Source organism: Saccostrea echinata, unplaced genomic scaffold (assembly GCF_033153115.1).
Source record: "Saccostrea echinata isolate AGI-Se365-2 ecotype Australia unplaced genomic scaffold, CSIRO_AGI_Sech_v1 ptg000048l, whole genome shotgun sequence".
In the NCBI taxonomy this organism is placed as follows: domain Eukaryota; kingdom Metazoa; phylum Mollusca; class Bivalvia; order Ostreida; family Ostreidae; genus Saccostrea; species Saccostrea echinata.
The window spans coordinates 889,188-912,195 of record NW_026889797.1 but is presented as its reverse complement, the minus strand read 5'-3'; the positions used below and the strand labels follow the sequence as shown (position 1 = coordinate 912,195).

Sequence of the window (23,008 nt, the reverse complement as noted above, 5' to 3'; positions counted from 1 at the left end):
AACTTGGTGTTCTTAGAAATTGATGCCTGAAGTAACCGGTCTATTTCAAATTGTATATCATGTTCACTAACTCCCTTGGTGGGACTTCTGGGTTTGGCTTGGCTGATGGTGCCAATTCCTTGAACCTCTGCCACTGTTTCCGAGAAATAGAGTCCGCAATGTTATTATCAATACTTGAAATATGTTTAGCTTTAAACACAACATTATTTAACATAAGTTTGAGCACAAAATGTCGAACAAGCTCCATAATTCTCTTGGATTTAGAGGTTTGCTTATTGATTACACTAACTAAAGCTATATTGTCAATATGAAATAAGACTTTTTTCCTAACTAACAAATTCCCCCAAATTTCAATTGCTATCACTACTGGAATTAACTCAAGAAATGTAATATCCTTCATGATTTCCTGATTCTCCCAATGTTTTGGCCAAGGAAGAAAAAACCAACTACCCTGAAAATAAGCCCCACATCCTAAAGCATTAGAACCAGCACTATCAGTATAAAACTCTAAAATATTAGAATCCTGCCAAATCGTATCGGAGAAATATGCTACCCCATTAAAGTGCTTTAGGAAAATCTCCCAAATTCTAAGGTCACTTTTCATGTCTAAATTTAATCTAATGTGGTGGAATGACTTAAGACACCCAGACATTGCATCATAAAATCTGCGAATAAAAGCCCTACTAGATCTAATCGCTTTACAAAAGAAATTAAGAGTTCCCACTAATGATTGCAATTCCTTAAGAGTCACTTTTTTTCTATCAAGAAAAACTTTAATAGTTTGTAGTAGAGCATCAACTTTATCTTGGGGTATTTTAATGATCATTTCTACTGTATCAATCACAAAACCCAGATATGTTAACCTTGTGGTAGGCCCTGTGGTTTTTTCATCAGCTAATGGAACCCCAATGTCGAAAGCTATCGATATAAATTGAGACATGAGAAGAGCACATTCCTGAGTTTCTTTTCTCCCCGCAAAAATAAAATCATCTAGATAATGATCCAAGGTTTTAAGCCCAGATTTGTACCCTGTCAACCAATGTAAAAACGTGGCAAAAGTTTCCCATATTTTACAGCTTATGCTACAACCCATAGGTAAACATTTATCTATGTAATACAATCCATCTAATGAGAAACCAAGCAAGTCAAAATCTCCTGGGTAAATAGGTATCAACCTAAATGCACTTTTGATGTCAACTTTTCCTAATAGAGCCCCCTTTCCCAACCTAGCAATCATGTCTATGACTCCATCAAATGAAGAATACTGTACCGAGCAGAGTTCAGGATCAATAAAATAGTTGACACCGCTTAACTCGGGGTAAGAGAGGTGAGATATCATCCTCCATCCCCCATCAGATTTAGGGACAACACCGACTGGAGATAAATGAAGGTTTGCTATTGGTAAATCAATGAAAGGACCCAAAATTCTACCCAGGCTTATTTCTTTGTTGATTTTTTCCAAAAGCTGATCATGGTATTCTCTTGCAGATGACAAATTTTTACATGAAACATGGATTCTAAGACCTTTATAGCAAATCTTAAAACCTTTTGTAAATCCTTCTTCTAAAAATACTACAACCTTTTTATCAGGGTAATCTTTCAAATGCTCCTGAAGTCTGTCTATCTTAATTGGGGTTTTTCCTAGTTCCTAGATTTGTTTGTGGTCTGAGGGGTCGCGTGTATTGAGGGTTGATGGGCATTCGAGAGCGAAAAAAGTTGTTAGGACTCTGAGGCAACCTTAAACTGTTTCGAACATTTGACGAATATGCTGGTTTAGCTTGAGCCATGTAATTATTGCCTACAGGACAAGTAGAGAGTGGGTGAGCCCCACTGCATTTTAAACAGCAGTGCATATAAATGCACTGAGCCCTACTACAAATACCCTGAAAATTGAAATTGTAACATTTCATATGGCCTGTTTGTCTAGAATTAGTTCCTCCCACCACAGAAGGTGAACTTACAGGTGACATGTACATTAACCATAGTTCGGAATCAATAGTGCCCCAAGATATAGCAGGGTTTAAGCTTCGTCGGAGCCTGAATTGCTCATCATATGTCTTCCAGCCCATAGAACTGCCACCCCGTGAAGCCCCGAGCCTAATATCATGCAAATACTTAAAGAGATCTTGAACCGTCTCTGGGTGGGATGCAGAGTAAATACTGGCATAAATGATAAATGCATCTGTCCATTTATCTATTGAAGTTATTTTAACTTTAGTTTGGGAACTTTCCCTCGTGATTAGTTCCCCCTTATCGTTAAAATAGATTTTCTTTTCCATTGTCTCACTAAGTGAAGTGTTATCTAGAAGCACTGCAATATCAATATAAATAGAATTGACTATTTTGGTTCTAATGTTACTAGAGACAATGCTTGCTAGATGTGAATATACTGATTCAACCGAATTGGGCAATTCAAAGGGGGCAGATGTACCTGGTACAGCAGGGTTTGGTGATGAAACAACAGTTTCTGATCTCTTTCTTTTGGTACTGGAAGGTCTGTGCATATCAACTTGAGTCTCTAAATGCTTTTCTCCACTTGTGCCCTCTTCTAATATTGGGGCTACACCAGCTGGACTAGGTGCACTGCTTGTACTAGCACTGGCTTTTTTCTGGTTGGCTCTCCTTTTCTTGGGTGGCATTTTTTCATTGATGAATTATGAAACATGTAAATAGAATATAGAATAAATTAATGCTGAACAAATAACACGAGTACATGAAACGTGCGCGTCTGATAATACATAAAAAATTAAAAACAATACCATCCAATTTCCTTTTAAATTATATACAGAGACAGCCGACGATGCAATAAATAAATTAAATTGCCAAACAATTTTTTTATGACTGCTTATGTACGTGATTAAGAGATAACGCACGTGTCGTCTGCCACATGCAAATTAACAATCCAGTGTCATCCGCTGTATTTATGAATTAAACCTAGAGAATATTGCTTGAAATATGTTGGGAATTTAAAAATAATAAAGAAAAATAAGATATTTGAAATTTACAACGTAAAATTACTTAAATTTTTTAACAACACTTTCAACACGTCTTTACCTTTGAAAAGTTCAGCAGAAAGGAAGGTGAAGGACAAACCCGAGCCTTTATATACTTCTTCAGTCGGGCCGAGCCCGACTCAAACAAAATACTTCTCTCGTAAAATAAAGGCATCTATTTTGTATGTAAGCAAATAGATGCTAATATTATATTGATACCCATGCATAAACACATGTTAATAATCATACCTACCTTTTAAATGTAAAATCCTTTTTTCCTCACAAAATATTTTGATGAGGGCAGGCAAAACCAAGTATCATTCTCTGCAATGAATAATAATGCATGATTAATTTATAATTCATAACCCAGAATAGGTCATACATACAATGTACATGTAAGTGCTGAGTTGGCTTATAATACAATTTAAACAGTACATGTAGCATAAGAAATGATTCTGTCTTTATTTTATTATAATTGCACTCAAATAAAAAAATATTTTTTAAACCACAGTAGGGAAATAATATAGTAATAACAAACTGAAAAAGGCATTATACATCTTATTGTTTTAGAACACATTGAATCATGACAGAGTATTTGTAATTTTTTAACCCCCTCCCCTTCCCACACCACCTATTTTTCCAACCCGATTTTGTCTATATTATAATAGAATAAAATTTTGATAGCTCAAGTCATTATAACATTGTTTAAAGGGGGAAATGTATAAACATGCACACATGTACAGTGTGTAGTATACTTACATGTTCTTGCACCAAACAAATGCGATATCGATCTGCTCAAGTCCGCCGTTGGCGGTTTGTGTAGAATTACCCAGACAAACAGAGCACATTTAACACAGTTACATGTTATTGAACTTTAAAACACGTAGGAATTGGCTTAATCATCCAAACATGCTGAAGAAAATAAGACCTCTTGATGTCCGAACTCTTCGTTGTTAATTGTTTACATGCAAAATTCTTCCGGTGATCGTTCACGGTTAAATCGCACGCGATGTCACTCGAAGTTTATTATTAATTTGTGTTAAAATAAACAAAATATGTTCATTTTCTATCGTAATTTTATAAATATTTCTTTTGTAAACGTTTTAAAGCATATTCCGTTTTTGTAATTAATTCTGAAATATGAATCAACCTTTTCTCGAATCTGATTGGCTGTAGGATAAAGGATAGGATAGGATTGGATTGGATTAACTACTATATGTTTTTATCGTGAATCCTCAATCTGAATCCAATCCAAACCCATCCCATGTCAACTTGTGGGATAGCAGCACTGTAACAATATTTAGAGTAGTCATGTTACCTCTTTTACAAAGAACCCCTTCATATCCAGTGTCACAGCCTTCAAGACAAGACCCATTGATGTGGTGACATTGTTTATATCCCAGACAAGCTCCACAACTAATTCCGCAGTCCTGACCGTATTTGCCACTACCACACTCTTTTGAAAGAAATAAAAACTTTTTTTAATTCTCGAGATAAAAAGAAAATATTAAATATATCCTTACCTTAAGTACGTGCATTGACAAAAGTGTAATATCTAATTGTCATCAAAGCATACATATGCTGTATTCTATTTTCAAATAGCCTTAGATCAATAACCATACAGTATATCAATATATATTGTTTGTAAAAGGTAAAAATATTGGAAATGACCATTGAGGCAATGATTCGTTTCAATCCCTAAAGAAGAAAAAATGCGTTGCCTTTCCATGCTCGAATAAAACGATTCTCATTTAGATTCTTACCAACTTTGCACCGATATCCCTGATATCCTGGTGTACACCAGGAACACATTCCAGTCTCTATATGACAATAACGACAATTTTTAGGACAGGGAAGAGAACAGTCAAATCCATAGTAGCCAGTAGTACAACCTTAAGATAATGAAAATAATTCTGAAGAAAAGTTTAAAATTTCTTTAGAATTCATACTTTGTGAGAAATCATTTCTTTTCCAATTTAGTATAATCATTCATATGCTCGTATCTCTGTGACATTTATTCCTCTTCTTTTTAAGGAAGTTGTTTTGAAAATGACGTTTCTATAACCAATTTAGGTAGAAGGAAACTATAAAAAAAATTCTTTCTCTCGAAACTAAAGCAAAGATATTCTCTAATTTGAATATAACTTTATTTATATGCCTGCATTGCTTGTGTCTGTTAAATGTTTGTGTATTTGGTATGTTGCGTATCAATATCCTCAATATATCTCAAGGTCCATTTAAACAAAATCCTACATACCTATTGTTGCAAACAAGTTAATAAACAGATAAGCTATGCTATAACGTATGCATTTTTTTTTTAATTATTATTTTTAAAGATTGCGTGGTGTGACGTTCATTTCTGCATGGAATATTTGATTATGATGACTATTAATTTTATTTGTTTTATTCAGTAAAAAGAAAACCAGATCAGTTTGTTTATTTAAAAAAAAAAATACAAAGAATTGTTTAAGCACGTGTTTGAGCACATGCCAATTTGGAATCGCAAACTTAAAAAAATGCCAAATGTATTTAATCAGGAAAACTTTCGAGATATAAGATACGTTAATATAATTTAACATTTATTTATTCATCATTTGTTCTATCAGTTGCGATATCGAAATTTGTTTGCAACCTATAAAATAGCACACATTGCATGCATTCATCGCATGGCTGTCAAGTGAGGTGACCTAACTTATTTCTACACTAAAAAGAATTGCTATGTTATTTCAATTAATATCCATATTAGAAGAACACATAATAGCTTCACAAAATATTTCTGTTAAATGTAGGTCGCAGGTTAGCTTTTGACATCAATTTCTGTACACAATTTCGACGATTCGAGCGTTTGTTTTGTGCGCATTTGATTATGACGTCAATTACATCAAAAATGCTACGTTTCATTGCGTCCCTATTATTTTTTCTGAAAATTATTCTAGCAATAGATTCTAGTCTGTACGAAGCGTAAAAAGTTCATGTTATTGTCCTTAAACCTCGTAAGTGTATGAACCAAGGGTATTACAAGTTTGAATTCTTCTCTGATAATATGTGTAATGTATGGGAACAAACTAATAAAGCATAATAAATGCGATGCAAAATGCAAGGAATAATTTATTTTGTAAGTGATACTAAGCTGCTAAAGGTCAATCAAAATGAGTCATTTTAAAAGATATGGTATGCAAAAAGAAAGTTACCGTAAATTGCTAAGCCGAAAAATTGAAAGGTTGTATATGTGCACATAATTTGCAACGAAGGGAAGGTGCGTAATACACCATGTTTGCCCATCTCAGCCGGAAAAAAAAAAAAAAAAAAAAAAAAAAAAAAAAAAAAAAAACTTTGTATATTTTTTAGGATAAAATCAATCCTCAAATCTAAAAACGGGTGAAATTCAGTAACATTTATTTTCCTTTTTAAATTTGTTTTTTGTTTTTTGTTTTTGGGGTTTTTTTTTTGGTATTTGAATCTGACAGAGTCGCTCTCGATATGCAGGCTAGCAAGCAATTAATTTAACATAGTCAAATGCATTTAACATGTTAAAATAAGTTCATACAAACACTCGGCAAATCGGACCTTTATGACATTGTAAACAGATAATAATATACTTTTAAGAAATACAAGTGTCAAGTACAATTATTTTCTATATAACAAATGTTAAGCTGTCTGTGTGTACGCTGAATGCAGGTATTTTACATTTTGCTGATGAAAAATTGAAAAAAAAAAAAACAACGAAAAACAAGAAAGAACAAATGTTTGAGTGTTCGAACGATATACTGACCTGCAACTGATATGAAAAGAACATTGCCGATAACCCCCCCTCCCCCCTCCCCCTTCCTTTCCTCAGTAGTGGGGTGTTTTTTTCCCTATACCGATGTCGACTGAAGTGATAAACTTCACGTGTTACATGTATACTTGAAATCTTAATAATGAAATTGAACATCCTTACATTACTTGAATTAATATATTATCAATCGCAGTGTTGTCGCTGCATATTAATTCTAATCAACGAAGAATTTTTGTATCAATTAACAGCTCATTCTGACTTCTTGGGCAGAATATGAATTTCACAATACTAGAGTTGAGAAGCCGCATCTTCTTAACACGTTTCCGCAATAAGTGAAATGCTAAGTAAAGTTACAGTGTGCATCTAAATTACAGTGTGCATCTATGAAACCTTCAGATCTTGTATATTCCACATATAAAGATACATATATGTAAAAGCAAACTTTAAAATTATTTATCAAAAAACTAAAAAGAAGACATGCGGCTTTTTTTATCTCAATAGTTTTAATTTTACCTCATCTTGACATTTTGAAATTTCTGAGTAATTTGTCTATGTCTTTAAAAAGTTATCCGACCTTTTCTAAAGAAACTTTTTCGGTACAATTGATATAAAAACATTATCTTCTGATATATTTCTATAGTAAAGCGAAAAAATAGTACCAAAAATTATTCCGTGTTTCCAGTAACATAGCATGAAAACCACGTAGGTAAATTTAATAAAAAAATTCAGATAATATGCCGCAAATTCCAACGAACATTATATCAAATTTTCAGGATATGTTTTCTCGTAAGAATTTTTATACAGTAAATCCGCGACCTACCTTAAAAAGTTGTCTTACTGGCCATGTTTTTTTTTTTAATAATTTTGTTGATTTCTTCATAGTTCACCTACCGTTCATGGTAGCTCAGTCGGTGGAGCGCTCGCTCCATGATCGGGAGGTCGTGAGTTCGAATCTCGGCCGCGACGGACCTAAGTCGATAAAAAATGGGTAGCAACTGTTCCTTCGCCATGCGGTCGGCACTTTGAAGTGAAAGTTGCGGTTTCTTCGGATGAGTTCTTAAAAACCGAGGGCCCGTCGCACGGCAGGCGTTGGCACGATAAAGATCCCTCACTGCTCAATGGAACAAATGCCGACTAAAGGTCAAAATTTGAAGCCCTTCACCGGTATATGGTGACGTCTCTATACACTGTATGAGTGAAAAATTCTGGAATGGAACGTTAAACAACAAACAATCAATCAATCATAGTTCACCTAAAAAATTGCCACGTATTATTTAGCGACAACTTTTAAGACAATGGTGAGATTTCAGTGTATGATATGTTTAGAAATCTTTGAAATTTACAAAGCGCTTCAAATTTTAATTGGCATGGAAAAAATAAATTAAAACAGTTATAAGATTTTACAGGGTGTTAAATTTACTTGAAAATAACTTGAGGATGGATTGAAGTTTGCAAGAAGGTAGTTATACATGGATTAAGGCAGCTAATTATTATTTTTTTTAGCGATTATGACATACGAGCTGCATCTTAAAAACAGCTTAAGTGTATACTTCTTTTACATCTCAATAGACGATTTTTTGACATCGTTAAGATATCTTTAAAATATTGTCCTGATACCCTCGATCCAGACATTCAACAAGGCTATGAACAATTTGTTTTATTAAACAAATTTATATAATTGTGTGAGTGATTTTTTAAACAAAAAATGTTATTTTTTGAACTGATGAGAAAAAAAGGATAAGATATTGAGCTTTCCTCTCATTTTTAATTTTTATTTAAAGATCGGTGCACACATAAACTAACATCTTGATCGCCTAGATATTCCAAATAATACCATAGTTAACAGAATGAATATATAACACCCCCCCCCCAAAAAAAAAAAAAAAAAAAGAAAAACTTAAGTTATTGAAACTACCAACTAAACTTTTGATACATAAATGTTTCGATAATTAAAAAATATACCAAACACCTCCACTTCACATAGCTCAGTGTGTGCATATTTGGAATAATCAATTGGATAGGGAACATCAGTAAGTCTCTCATTGTAATAAATGACGTATTGTCCATGTACAGGGCACGTTATATTAATTACAGCTGGTATCGTGGATTTGTTGTAGATTGTATCATGGAAACATAAGTATCCAGCTTGCCTGTTTGTTGTGTTTGATATATAGACATTAAAACCTTAGAAATCTTCTTGTGTAGCCATTTGTTTCATCTGAAATCAAAGAAGAACATCTATCTTGTAAAATATATTATTTTTTACTGCAGATTTTCTTTTGTCTTTCTGTTGAGTATATTTTTATAGATTTAATATTTTAAAGGCAATCAGAAGTTAGAAGGTTATTCCCTATTCCCTATTGACTATTCGAATGGCAATCCGGATGCTGTTCCCTATTCAAATTACCGTAAGTGTCCTTTTTTTTCTCCAAAAAATTGAATAACTCATTATAATTCATGTTAAAGAAGCAAATCAAAGACATCACTTAAACAGGAAGAGTGAGGACCCCAAACCAATGTGGCTAGCCTGACCAAAATGATGGCAATGGATAGAAAAGGTAAACCTTGAACCAGGAGCTGGTTAACATCCTGGATCCCATATGAAGACCTTCATCTTTTTACAGGAGAAGGGTCTGGGAGGGACCCCATTGACTGTCAAAAGGAATTGAGTTTACAAGAGCGGTAAACCATTAAGCTAGCCCGGTCAAAATTGGAAAAATCCCGTATAACACAGTTATTAGAGTACATAGTTCTAGGGGCTGGCTAACACCCTGGACCCCACATTTTGAACTTCATCTTTTTACAGGAGAAGGGTCTGGGAAGGACCCCTTGACTGTCAAAAGGAATTTAGTTTACAAGAGCGGTAACTCATTTAGCTAGCCCGGTCAAAATTGGAAAAAATCCCGTATAATACGTTCTTTGTTTTACTTTTTGAATAAACATCGGGTTCGGAAAGACTGTAATCAATATACAGGTGGGCATTGTAAACAAAAGCCTTCTTACATCCTTCTAATTACGCTTCATGAATTTTGAATTTGCGATAAATATGCAACCTGTAAATTGTTACAGACATATTTTCTTTCGTCTTTGTATTTAAAGAAACACTGCACAAACAAAGAGAATGATAGAAAACAGAAACTTCATTTTTTGAGTAGCACTATCTGCGTGGTCAATGAATGAACTCCTGTGACCCCGTCTCAACCAAAAGAGCTACGCACGCTAACCCTCAATTTTTGCCTATACTTTACACCCATTTAAATTAATATTAATGACAATTATGTCCTTAATTTTTTTTCAATGCAAAAAAAAAAATTGATAGTAATTGATCAATAGATTTAATACAAGTGCTAAATAGTTTATCACTCTTAACGACAGGGCTTTTAAGAGGTTTTTTTTTTTTTGTTTTTTTGTTTTTGTTTTTGTTTTTTTTTTTTTTTTGGTAGTGGGTATAAACAATGATATCCATTGAGGCTCTAAAGCTTCACCGGGCTTTTGAATACTCATGGATATGGATAAATGTCCTTTTAATATTTCCGTGTTTTATGTTTAACTCATGTAAAAACAAACATATGAGGTTGATAAAACACCATTTTTAGATGGAAACTTTTTTTTAAAATTGGTGATAACGTGAACAAATTTGCTATAAACATATGTTCCCCGTGAAACAACAAAGAATTTGGTATTTTTGTTTTACGGGAAAGGGGAATGTCCTTTCAAAATATATTCCTTTTAATTTCAATGGATTTCTATTGTGAAAAAAGTTTTACTAAAATTATAGACTTCTTTCTCTGTTAAGTTGTGATTTGTAAAAATTCATATAAATATTTACGTAAGTATGAAAAATCATTCACATATGTTTACTTCTGAAAATTGACTTGGAGGTTGGCGGCATAACAATAGTTTTGTTCGCAGTTCTTTGAATATTCCTGTGAATATTCCTGCAGCTTTCTATTTTAAAATAAATTCAGAAGAAAAAAATCCAAATTCCCTTGAAGACCTATCCATTTGATGTCCATTAAATGTACGTAATTAAAAACTTGGGTTGTATGGGTTATTTAAAGTGAAGATTCTAATTTTAAGGCAAATCCTGCAATTTCAAAAAAGGGGGGTGGGGGCAAAAATATTTTTGAACCGTAGTAGATCATATCCAATATTTTTTTTTTTTTTTATTTAAATCGACACGTGTATTATTCAATACTGTGTATTATTTAATACAAGATGTTCCTTTGATATCTAATATTTTAACTCGACAAAGCTTATAAAACTTTATAAAGGCACGTTTTTTCTTCTACGGGATGACAGATATTTAACATGATGATATTCGGAAAAATGCACAGATGTCCAACTTCTGGGCCATTCCCTCCAAGAATTTTCTTACGTCATGCTCTCAAAATCGTTGTGAAATGTAATCAAAAGATTAAACAAGTCAAATTATTTTCCAGATTATTTCTTCTTATATTAAGCGACAATGCCTTACTTTAGCGCAGTTTTATTATCTGCGTAGTAAAAATTATCTTCATTTCTTAAAAAGATTTATAACATATACATGTATCTATCTGTATCATTCAATCTAATAGTGTGTAACAAGTAATTAATTTCAATACTTTTATCAATCATTACATTTCAAATAAAGAAAATCATTATCAATAAGTGAAGTCAGTGCATTTTGCTCAAACTTTTAACAAAAAATTCCATTCCAAAAATGCTCATTTCAAAACATTACTATAATAATTCACATAATTACCAAGTCTTGAGGATGGTATGGGGTAGCATGAGGGGTGTATGGCGATCGATTTACTTATAAGATAGACAACGCAAAGAGTAAAATATGAATAAGGACATATTATACTTATTACTTACTTATATGTACTTACATGTAAGAACATATTATGATGATGTGTTAATTCTATAATCAATAACGTAAGACGTTATGGGTTGTAAAGGTAAAGAAGGCTTTGATTTATAAGAGTTTTGCGTGTGTGTGTGTTGGGGGGGGGGGGGGTCATAAATCTAGTTGACTTCATTTTGTAATAACTTCATCTTTTTCCATAAATCGTTCTCTGCAAGTTTTTTAATTGACTGATGTAATCTGATGGCTAGAATCTAACTGTACGTGAAAATTGTAGAGGTCCTCAATGTTCCTGGACCCGATGTTTAAAGATTCTCAAGATTTGAGTGGCGGATCTCACAAATTCAAATTCCATATCATAAAGCATGTTGAGCCCGAAGTTTATTGACGCAATATACAAACAAGAGGCCCGTGGGCCAAATCGCTTACCTGAGTTATTTGGTTAGTGAAAAGCAGAAATCAGTTTAGCATTGAAAAGTTTAAATATAAAAGAGGCCTCACCCAACCCCAAATGGAGAGGGGGGATAAGTTCTGAACAAATCTACACTCACTGAAGATATTTCCATATTTATATGACTAATCATGGCTTTAAAAGATTTCTTATAAATTTCTCTTATATATTCCATGTAAAACATTCATCTTTTATCGTGGCCCGTCCTACCCCCGGGTGTCATCATTTGAAGAAGCTTGAATCTAAACTACCTGAAAATGCTTAAATATTAATATGACCAGTCATTCCTTTATTTGTTGTTCTTGAGGAGAAGATATTTATGGATTTTTCCTGAATATTCCCATGTAAAACTTAGATCGCTTAACATGGCCCCACACTAGCCCCAAGGGCCATGATTTGAACAATATTGAATCTATACTACCTGAAGATGCTTCCTTATAAATATTACTAATCTTGGCTTTGCTTTTCTTGACAAAAGAATTTTAAAATTTTAAAAGATTTTTTCCTATGTATTCCTATGTTTAACCCATTGTGGCCCCACCCTAGCCCTAGGTGTCATGATTTGAACAAACTTGAATCTACACTATGTAATGGAGCTTTCACATGTTTCATTTTTTGGCCCAGTGGTTATTGAAAAGAAAAAAAAAATAAATGATGCCATTAAATTTTCACAATTTCTTAATGATCTCCCCTTGAAAGTGAGCTTGACACTTCTTGTGAACAAAATTAAATCCCCTTTAACCAAGAATGCCTCGTGGAAAGTTTGGTTGAAAATGGCTCAATGTTTCTTTGACATGAATTCAAAAATGTCGATATAGCCACACATTAAGACGGACGACGGACACTCTTCGATCAGAAAAACTCACTTGAGCCTTCGGCTCAGTTGAGCTTAAAGTAAGGGGCAAATCTAAAAAGCTACAAATGGTAACTTTTTTCCACAGAGTTAGAAGTTGACCACAATCCTATATATTAGGCATGACAATTTGTAACCGGTTAACCGTTTACTCGGTCGGAACGATGGTAATCGGCTGGAAAATCTGTGATCGGTTAATCCAAAAAATTGGGAATTGAAGCATAATTTCGTATATTCAATTAAAATTATTTAAATTTCTGAAATGTTAGCATGTTCACACATCTATTAAAGCTGTTCGGAGATAATTAAGGTTCTCCAAATTGACGTCGAAGGGTAATCGGCCAGTTTGTGAGATGTTAACCGTGAACTGATTATAATGTGTATCTTACCACTTCTATCATTTGCAGTTACCTATCAAATTATATTGTAAATTCAGCATTAAGCACCGACTCAGTTCTGATTATCCTTATATCATCATTTATAATGTTAAATTTGAAATAAAATATATACTAAGACCCTTTTAGTCTTCTTGTTTATCAGTTGAGTATACATGATAAAATATAATTTTTGATATGATTAACCGATTAATGGGTCGGGAGTCCAACGTTAACCGCTTTGTAATTCTGTATTCCATTGTATGGTGTACAATGGAATATTGTACACCATACAATGGTGTACATTTGTCGACTTGTCAGATGTTATTGTCGTCTTGTCAGATAATTATGTCGACTTGTCTGATTTTTTGTGTACTTTTCACTTATTCACGAGTTCAAAAGTTCAACGTAAAAAATGTGCGCATGCCCAGATTAGGCCATCAGTTGACAACATATTTTTTCTGATAGGTCAACATAAGTCTCTGAAAAGTCAACATAAAGATGAAAAGATAAATATAAAGATCTGACAAGACGACATATTATTGGCAAGTCAACATAATTTTCTGACAAGTCGACATGATATTCTATAAGTCAACATCATTATCTGACAAGTCGACATAACATCTGACAAGCCGACCTGTCAGAAAATTATGTCGACTTGTCAGATAATGATGTCGACTTCTCAGAATATTATGTAAACTTATCAGATATTATATAAACTTGTCAGATATTATGATGAAAAGTAGATGTCAGTTAGTGGCTTTAACATGCTGTATAACAAGATAAGCAGTCAAACTGTTAGCATGATTGTAGTAAGCATTGAGCCCTCTACCTAAATGAAATTCATGGCCCCAGGTTAGGAGGTCTGATGCTAGGATGGGCTATGTGGAATATAAATGGATAATGAAAATGCTTTTAAAATCTTCTCCTCTGTTCCTGGGTATTAAACAAACAAACCAAATGCATATTTATGATGAGCAAAGATGACTCTTCAAAATTTGTGAATTCTGTGGCCCCTGGGTCAGGGGAATTGGTGTTAGGGCGGGGCTCTATTGATTGCATAGTGAAAACGCATTAATTCTTTGAAAATCTTCTTCTCTACCTGGGTATTAGTGAAATAAACTAAGTGATTGGTTAAGATAAACAAGGATGTTTCTTCAAAAATTGTGATTTTTATGGCCACAGGGTCGGGGATTCTGGTGTAAGGGCGGGGCTCTATTGATTACATAGTGAAAATGCATTAATTCTTTAAAAATCTTCTTCTCTGGTCCTAGGTATGAAATCAATGAACTATGTACATAGTTATGATGAGGAAGGGTGCCTCTTTCAAATTGTAAAATTCATTGCACTTGGGTCAGGGGTTCTGGTGTAAAGGTGGGGCTCTATTGTTTTTGTTAGTGAAAATGCATTAATCAATTCTTTGAAACTCCTATGCTCCTGGGTATTATGTCAATGTATGCCGATGATCTAAGTACATAGTTATGATGAACAAGGGTGCTTCTTCCAGAATTGTGAATTTCAAGGGGTCAGAGGTAACCGGGGTTGGTTGGTTAATGATTATATACTGAAAATGAATTAATGCTTTGAAATCTGCTCCTTGGTATTAATGAAAATTATTAAATTGTGAAATGTGTGACCCCAGGGTCAGGGGTCCTTTTTGGGTGGGGCACTATTGATTATATAATAGAAATGCATTTTTCTCTTTGTTCCTCTGCTCTGCCTATTAAATTGGGTATTAAGTAATAAAACTAAGCATGCTAAGTGTATAGTTATGATGAGCAATGGTGCCTCTTTCAAAAGTGTGAATTTCATGGCCTCTGGTTTAAAACAAGAACCAAATTCAATTGTTTGAAAGTTGATAAACGATACTCAGGGGACCTATAAGGTCCATGGGCCCCTTGCTTAAGGAATGTGTTATATAACGGGGGGACGCTAAGTTTCCGTACTAATATACAACGTTAGGTGTCCTCTTGTCACTGGATTGATGAACCACATAAGGTAACCTCTTATGTTCATTTCATATGCAACATTAGGTGACCTTTCTTGTAGGCAAATGTAATGTTTTAAAGATACAAGAAAGTACAGGATAAAGGATCGTGAATGTTATCCAGAACATAGAACTGTGTACTCCTATAACAGTATTATACGCTTTGTACCTAATTTTAACCGGGCTAGCTATATAGGTTCCCGACGATTAAACTCAGTTCACTTTGACAGTCAAGGGATCCCGCTCAGATCTCTCCACTGTAAAAAAAAAGAATGTCAAAATATGGGATCCAGGCGTATAGCCAGTCCCTAGAACTATGTACTCTTAAAACTGTGTTATACGGGATTTTTTCAATTTTGACCGGGCTAATAAATAGGTTACCGCTTTTGTAAACTCAATTCCTTTTAAAAGTCAAGGGGTCCCTCCCAGACCCTTCTCCTGTAAAAGATGAAGGTCAAAATATGAGATGCAGGGTGTTAACAAGCCCCTAGAACTATGTACTCTTATAACTGTATTTTACGGAATTTTTCCAATTTTGACCGGGCTAGCTAAATGGGTTACCGCTTTTGTAAACTCAATTTCTTTTTAGAGTAAAGGCGTCTCTCCCAGGCCCTTCTCCTGTAAAAAGATGAAGGTCAAAATATGGGATCTACGGTGTTATCCAGCCCCTAGAACTATGTACTCTTAAAATTGTATAATACGAGATTTTTCCAGTTGTGATCGGGCTAGCTAAATGGGTTACTGCTCTTGTAAACTCAATTCCTTTTGACAGTCAAAGGGTTCCTCCCAGGTGCTTCTCCTGTAAAAAGATGAGGATCAAAATATGGGATCCAGGGTGTTAGACAGCCACTAGAACTATGAACTCTTATAAATGTATTATACGGGATTTTTCCAATTTTGACCGGGCTAGCTAATTAGGTTACCGCTCTCGTAAACTCAATTCATTTTGAGCGTCAAAGGGTCCTTCCCAGACCCTTCTCCTGTAAAAAGATGAAGGTCAAAATGTGGGATCCAGGACTGGGTTGCTCAAAACATTGGTTAATTTTGGCCACTGGTTAAGTTAGCCGATGGTTAAATTCTATATCCACTGGCCAACTAACCACTGGTCAAATATTTGTTGCTCAAAATAAAATTAGCCTCTGGTTAGCTAACCACAAGTTAAATGATTTAACCAGTGGTTAGTATCCCACAATGCTATACATTTGTCCACTTGTCAACTAAAAAAAAATGGCTACCATGGTAAATATCATATGAGTGAAATGTGAGAAGTTATAATGTTACAACTGTATTGAAGAAGTGGAGAAACACCCATAGATGTAACAGTTATCAACACTAAACAAACGGTTTAAGTTACAAAAAGTCAAGAAGCACAGGTTTGGCTAAAAATTTAACTATGCTGTAAATTCAAGTGGAGGATCAATAAGAACATAGAGTTGTATAGAAGAATTAGCACCACGGCGAAGATGGATAGTAGGCTGTGTAGAATAAGACCGATGGTGGGAATCAAAGCCCTCATTGAATGTATAGTGTTCAAGACAATGCAAAGTGACTCGCCATATCTCTTCGGAATAATTCCTATTTAATACTTGGCTATACTTACAAGGTAAGCACATCAACTTGCATCATCTCATTCTTAAAAAATAACTGATTGAACACCTTTACCTGTTATCACAATGTAAACGTCGTCTGCTACGCATCCTGAGGAAATTCGCACTGGCTGCGTTTCTCAATTTAAATAGTTACCTTGCCAGAAGGGACTCATTTCAAACACTTACAAAGAAAAAATAAACTTTCTTCACATCTGTCTTAATAACACCGATAGTTGGTAGTCACTACTATTTGCACTTCTGTAAATAACGGAAATGTCATGGTCGAATACATGTACATAGATAAAGTGAGTTCGTCACTGAGGCATTTCTCTCCGTACCTATACACTGTGTAACTAAAATGCATTAATGCATTATCCAAAGTTTATTACATAAATACCACACCTTTTAATAAGTATCAATATTTAGAGAAAATAAAGGACTGTATATAGATATCTATGAATATCAAATGTGTAAATCATTTTCTATAATTATTTTTATTTATTTATAATCACAGAGGGACCTAGTCAACATGAATGTAAAATCATAGGAAATAGGGGATACACTCTTTATTTAATGCAGCAGGCAATTGCAAGAGGCATCGCTTAACAAAATGGGGCCAATAAAAAATCATTGTCAAGCGAATGATAATTAATACATGTATTGTAAAAAATGATTAAATAAAAAACAAAGCATTTGAAGAGAGGGGGGGGGGGGATGTCGATTCCCAATTTATTTTTTAAATGTATTTTAATAATTTATGTTTGCTTACCAAACTAATATATCAATTTATTTGTATCCGTTATTAAGCTTATATACAAATGACAATTTTTAAATTATTCATTTATACATACATATATTTATCATCTTTTTTTCAGCAGGGGATTGCCACTTGATGAAAGCCTTTGCAACACCAAAAATTTAGCCTTGAAAGAACCCATTCGAAACATTCTTGCAGATGCTGAAGACATGAAATCCTATTATATCTCTGAAAGTGTTGTTATCCCCTCTTCCATATTGCTGCAAAGCCTTTTCTACTTGACTTATAAATGACTGTGTCTTTATTAGTACTAATCAACATTAAATTCGTGATTACAATGTATACAAGACTTTGTTTCTTTTGTTATCCTCCAAAATCTACAAAAAAAACAATAACAAGGTAGCCATGCTTATCCACTGGATAAGAGACTTAACCCACCTCTGTGGAATGGCTAACATTGGCCAATATTTAACCACTGGATAGCATGGTTAACCAGCGGATAAATTCTTAGCAACAGAATTTAACCAAAGGTTAAAAGTTAACCGCTGGATAAGAGATTTAACCAGCGGTTAGCGCTAAACAAGGTTTTGAGCAACCCAGTCCAGGGTGTTAGCCAGCCCCTAGAACTATGTACTCTTATAAATGTATTTTACGGATTTTTTTCCAATTTTGACCGGGCTAGCTAAATGGGTTACCGCTTTGTAATTCAATTTCTTTAGACAATAAAGGGGTCCTTCGCAGACCCTTCTGCTGTAAAAAAAATGAAGGTCAAAATATGGGATCTACGGTGTTATCCAGCCCCTAGAACTATGTACTCTTATAATTGTATTATACGAGATTTTTCCAATTTTGACCGAGCTAGCTAAATGGGTTACCACTCATGTAAACTCAATTCCTTTTGACAGTCAAAGGGTCCTTTCCAGGTGCTTCTCCTGCAAAAAGATGAAGATCAAAATATGGGATCCAGGGTGTTAGACAGCCACTAGAACTATGAACTCTTATAAATGTATTATACGGGATTTTTCCAATTTTGAACGGGCTAGCTAATTAGGTTACCGCTCTCGTAAACTCAATTCCTTTTGAACGTTAAAGGGTCCTTCCCAGACCCTTCTCCTGTAAAAAGATGAAGGTCAAAATATGGGATCCAGGGTGTTAGCCAGCGCCTAGAACTATGTACTCTTAATAATATATTATACGGAATTTTTTCCAATTTTGACCGGGCTAGCTAAATGGGTTCCCGCTCTTGTAAGTTCAATTTCTTTAGACAATAAAGGGATCCTACGCAGACCCTTCTCCTATAAAAAAAAAAATGAAGGTCAAAATATGGGATCTAGGGTGTTATCTAGCCCCTAGAACTATGTACTCTTATAATTGTATTATACCGGATTTTTCCAATTTTGACCGGGCTAGCTAAATGGGTTACCACTCATGTAAACTCTATTCCTTTTGATAGTCAAGGTGTCTCTCCCAGACCCTTCTCCTGTAAAAAGACGATGGTCAAATTATGTGATCCAGGGTGTAAGCCAGCCCCTAGAACTATGTACCCTTTAACTGTATTATATCGGATTTTTAAATTGTTGGCTGGGCTAGCTAAATGGGTTACCGCTCTTGTAAACTCAATTCCTTTTGACAGTCAAGGGGTCCCTCCCAGACCCCTCCTCTGTAAAAATATGAAGGTCTAAATATGGGATCCAGGGTGTTAACCAGCTCCTGGATCAAGGTTTACCTTTTCCATCCATTGCCATCATTTTGTTCAGGCTAGCCACATTGGTTTGGGGTCCTCACTCTTCCTTTTTAAGTGATGTCTTTGATGTGCTACTTTAAAATGTATTATAATGAGTTATTCAAGTTTAAAAAAAAAAAAATATTAGGACACTTACGGTAATTTGAATAGGGAACCGGTAGCAGCATCCGGTTTGCCATTCGATTAGTCAATAGGGAATAGGGAATAACCTTCTAACTTCTGATTGCCTATTTTAAAACGATGATCCAAATTTAATTTCCAGTAGAAAATGCACTTACCCCATACAACATTATCTGTCCTGTAATAGATCCTTATATCATGAATGGTGTAGATTGATTGAAGATTTACCCACCAGGTTGCAGTTCTCTGGCCCCCAGCTGATATTGCACACTGTCCTCCCCATGCACTGAGGTCAGTCCTCAGTCCATCCACAGCCTTACTGGATTGGAATCTACTATCTCCTGGATTATACTGAAATGATTGATGCGTTGGTTTACTCAAAGCTATATTTGCTGAAATAAAAAAAAAAATCCCCATTTAGTATTGGTAATTATTAAATCGTACAACAAGGTAGCATTAAATATGACATGAGAATCAATTCTTAAATTCTGTAATATACATGTATGTAAAGTATATGCTACAATATGCATATCAGAATACCGTTACCGGTGCATCAAACAAGCTAAACTTGATGATTAAAAAAGTTATAAGGCTACATATATTTTCTTAGCTTAATTCTATGACCAAAAAACCCAGATATTTGTATTGTATTTTATAAATAAAATGCGTCTTTCATATTGAACATTCAATAGCCACTTGCCATGATCCATACAAGTTCCGAGTCCAAGTTAGGATTTCAACATCGGAGACCAACGATATATTTTTCAGTATTAGCATATTTGTACATAATTAGCTTTTTTTTTTTAAGGAATAAAAGCAAAATAAGATTTACTTTATGACTCTGAAGTGAACGAAGGAATCAGTGGCATGGTTATTTGTAACTGCTAATCATAAGAATCCTTGCGTGTTAATGATTATAATAGCTCCCTGTCTTCATTGTTCGATGAACGCCGATTTTCAAGATTCTTTCTTCATGAAGTGCAAGGGTGTATATCAATGCTATATCTCCTAATTTATAGCAATATTTTTTTTTAATATTATTTCTGTTTATAAGTTCAATGCGATGGTATCGCTACTAGAAGAAACAATAGTCAAGGAGTCCGAAAAGAAAATTTAATTATTTCATGGTTTTAAGGGAAATAATAGAGTTAAAATCCAATTATGTAAATGTTTGTCAATGTTTTAATGTTCCACGTGCTCACTATTATGGTGTTGTTTACTTACACTTGACCTTATTAGCAAATATAACCTGTCATTTGGTCGTATTTTGGCTGATTTATTTCATACCATTTGTTAGGTCTTTGTTTTTGTACTGAATTGACTACAGATAGTTCCATATACCTTTTCAACACATAGGGCTCACGGCAGGTGTGACATGTCAACAGGGGATGCTTATTCCTCCTAAGCATCTTATCCCATCTCTGGAATTTCCACGGGTCCATGTTTTACGCCCTCTTTACATATTTGTATTGTTTATGGGTTTTTTTCTTTAGATCGATCACTGCTCCTTATCTCTACCTTTTACAATATACACTCATCAGACTCCAATGCTTTCTTTCAACAGGGGAAATCAATCTTCATAGAGTTATGTTGTTTCTGTACGTTATGATAATATTTACTTACAAGAGATTTGAATTATATAACTGCAATTTGAAACAAATGTTCTTGTTCCATTGAAGAAAAGTTACTTATTTCAGACATAATTGTTTAGTTTTTGATTTGTTTGATGATATATACATATGAACAATTTTATTGGTAATAAACATCCACTGATGCCTGAACTGCCATGAGATCAAATATACATATACTTGCAGGATCATCCCAGATAAAACTTTATGGCACACCTTCACGCTAAGTTTGAATCACAAAGTGTGTATCCATTGTCATCCAAATATTCTATTGAAAACTTTGTGAAGCCAAAATGTTTTATCATTGTTTGATATCAGTCAGTATAAATAATTGTTAAAATTAAAATCACGAGTGCTTACCATACCAAAGTGTACATCCTATAATATAGGGTAAAAAATATATTGCAATATTTATCGTCGCCATATCCAGAAAAAAAATAACATATATCAGGAAATAAATTACATTGGCTGTTATCTATCTTCTTTCATATCAACAAAAACTGAATATATATTATCTATCTTAAAATCAACAAAGAAAGTTTACCTTTGTTAGGTTTTTCAACCATTAGCCCGTTCAATTAAATGCCCTACGCCATTATGTACCTCTACCCCTGCGTAAAATTGTTTTTGTTTGTTTGTTTGTTGTTTAACGTTCCTCTCGAGAATTTTTTACTTATATGGAGACGCAAGCACCTGCCGGGTGATGGACTACAAATTTTGACCTATACTCGGAATATTATACAATATTATACAAATAACTTAGGGCTATTTAGCAGTGAGGGATCTTTTTCGTGCCAGCACCTACTGCAACACGGGACCTCGGTTTATACAGTCTCTTCCCAATGACCGGCCTTCACCTCCAGCAGTGGAATTCGAACCTGCGACGTAAGAATCAACGCCTTACACCGCGACTTTAGAGCAAACGCTCTAACCACTACCCCACGCGGGCTACTGTGTAAAATTGAGAAAAGCAGAAAGATTTGCGTTTCATTAAAGAACGCGTCTATACGCCAAACTAAATTTATGTCAAATTTCACCTCTCCTAATGGGTAGGCATATGTGTAAATGTAATTGAAAACTATAAGAGTTGGTCATTCCGAATATTTTTGCTTTAAAAAAAGATCTTGTCAGCTTTTTTATATTTTCGATGCCTTTTCCCATACCTCTTTTCTTTCAAAATTCACAGAGAATAAAAATATCCGATTACATGTATTTATCGCGAATAGTTGACAAAAAATATTTGTATTTCCTCGTGATTATTCTTCCTTCCTTAAACTAAACTAAAACAACAACAACAAAAAAAAATAAATAAATAAATAAATACCTTCTATTATATCACAACTACATTCTGATATCATATTTCCGTTTTTGTTACAAGAGTGCCTTTACCACATTATAAGAAAATATTATCACACGGTTTTTTACTTTTTTTTCTTTTTTGCTGAAAGAAAAAAACTTTTTTTTTTATCATTTAAAAAAAAAATTGGCACTTAACAATTTAATTTGGAATAGCAATCACATCTAAATCAAACTGATGAGGTCAAAGTCTATCATTACTTCCAATACTTTTTTTTTCCTATCCATATTTATGAATACATTTCTCTGCCCAATTTTCTCCGTTAATATACACCATACAAACAACGCATGTTAAGGCTATTCGTATGTAGTTTTCTTAGATTGAGGACTGGTTTGCAGTTGAAGTTTATTGCATAGTTTGCTTTGCTTTATCTACAGGAGATCATCCCTTGGAAAGCGTACAGAGAGTATATTTTTTAATAAATATTTCATTTTTATTATGTTCTGTGCTAACTCACTTCATAGATTAAATGATCATTTTTTCTATTAAAAGGGGTACAATTTTTGTTGTATATCAAGTTTGCAGTTA

At 34.0% G+C, this 23,008-nt stretch overlaps 1 long non-coding RNA gene and 1 pseudogene across 2 annotated transcripts; one reads left to right on the top strand and one right to left on the bottom strand.

Annotated features, from left to right (window-relative positions):
- Nucleotides 1–4,228: 4,228 nt before the first annotated feature.
- Nucleotides 4,229–21,689, bottom strand: LOC133203124 (uncharacterized; annotated as a pseudogene).
- LOC133203206 (uncharacterized) lies at nucleotides 16,657–17,972 on the top strand. 2 transcript variants are annotated; one of them, XR_009723352.1, is made up of 2 exons: nucleotides 16,657–16,888; nucleotides 17,753–17,972. It is a non-coding gene; the product is annotated as an uncharacterized LOC133203206 (long non-coding RNA). The 2 variants fall into 2 exon arrangements; XR_009723351.1 differs by having other exon boundaries at nucleotides 17,750–17,972.
- Nucleotides 21,690–23,008: the final 1,319 nt, after the last annotated feature.